This window comes from Lucilia cuprina, chromosome 5 (assembly GCF_022045245.1).
Source record: "Lucilia cuprina isolate Lc7/37 chromosome 5, ASM2204524v1, whole genome shotgun sequence".
NCBI lineage: Eukaryota > Metazoa > Arthropoda > Insecta > Diptera > Calliphoridae > Lucilia > Lucilia cuprina.
Genome location: NC_060953.1, coordinates 40,439,016 through 40,440,780, shown reverse-complemented (window position 1 = coordinate 40,440,780; position 1,765 = coordinate 40,439,016). Strand labels below are relative to the sequence as shown.

Below are 1,765 nucleotides of genomic sequence, written 5' to 3'. Positions count from 1 at the left end.
ACTAGACTATAGACTAGACTATAGACTAGACTATAGACTAGACTATAGACTAGACTATAGACTAGACTAAAGACTAGACTATAGACTAGTCTATAGACTAGACTATAGGCTAGACTATTGATTTGACTATAGACTAGTATAAGGACTTAACTATAACAACGGCTATAGATAATACCAAAAATTTGTAAATTTTTCCTTTCCACGCTCCTGTCATTCGCCTAACACAACTGATACACAATCATAAATGTTGTCACCTATTTGAACATGACCACTGACTTGGACAGAGTTTTTTTTTCATTTCGTATCTCGAATAGTGTGGGGAAACCATAGAAATACAAAAATAACAATGTAGAAACACATGCCAATTCACAAATTTATGTTGGTTACTGTTTTGTATTTTTCTTTTAATTTTTCTACTATATATTTTTAAGCTTTTCAATACGAAATTCTTATTAAATATGATCAAACAACCATGTGCAGTTTAAAAAAAAAGAAAAATAAGCTGGAATGTACGAGTGTTAAGACTGTGTAATGCGTAAAATATTTTTCCTTGAACAATGTATTATGCAAATTGTTAAGTATGTACTAGTGTTTTGCCGAGAGCGAAAAAATATAATTTATCCAATAACCAGCATAAAACATGTATCAGGCAATAGACAAAATTTATTTTAAAATCCTAAATACGTAAGAGATATATGTATAAGGAAAAAACATTTAGGAAAATAAAATAAAAAAACGTAAGAGATTGTAAAGCGTCAAAATGTTAGTTGTTAAATACTAAACAAGAGTTAATTTTTTTCTAATAAATCTATAGTAAATGCTTGGATATTAAGCAACCGGGAGCTAGGGTTAGCTTAACTGTGTTGTAGAAAACAAACGATTATTAACGACTATTAAGGTAACAGAGACTAGAAGTAGGGTTCAAGCTGAGAGATATTAAAACAATAACAACACGCTTAATGTGAAGAATAAAACAATTTTTAAAACTTTTTAAAAATTGCTTTAGATTTATATTTACTAAAGTACCCTACGGAGGGCATACATATAGAGAGTAGTTTATTTATAATTACTATTTGAAAAGGGTTTTCACTTATGTGAAGATCTTTTCGCTCTGGAATGATTAGTGTATCCGTCAATATGCCACTAACTGTCTAAATCGAATATGTTCTAGTCGGTCGAGGCCGACCATTTAATACCCTACACCTTTTACAAAAGTAAATTGTTATTTAGTTGCCATAATAAAGCATTTAAGTTGAATTTTAATTTGCTTCAGATAAACATACTTAAGCCGTTTATTGTTGAATACGAGATATGAGTATATTAAATATAATTATGTACTTAAGAGCTCTATTCGGCGGGTTCAGTTGTATGGGGCTAAGTGATATAAAGGACTGATGTTAACCATTTTCAACACGCTTCGTCTACGGTACCATAGAAGATCATGTGCCAAATTTCATTGAACCTCTCCATAATTGCGACTTGTAGTTTGATTACAAGGTTTACAAGCCCTAGGATTCGACTAGACTGTCGATTATGGACTAGACTATATACTAGACTATAGAATATACTATAGACTAGACAGTAGACTAGACTATAGACTATACTATAGACTAGACAGTAGACTAGACTATAGACTAGACTATAGACTAGACAATAAACTAGACTATATACTAGACTATAGACTAGACTATAGACTAGACTATAGACTAGACTAGACTATAGACTAGACTATAGACTAGACTATAGACTAGACTATAGACTAGAC

General features: G+C 31.0%; 1 protein-coding gene across 1 annotated transcript in view; it reads left to right on the top strand.

The window, feature by feature from the left end:
* The window catches only part of LOC111688618, a 129,017-nt gene that overhangs the window by 106,675 nt on the left and 20,577 nt on the right, over positions 1–1,765 (top strand). The window lies entirely within an intron of this gene.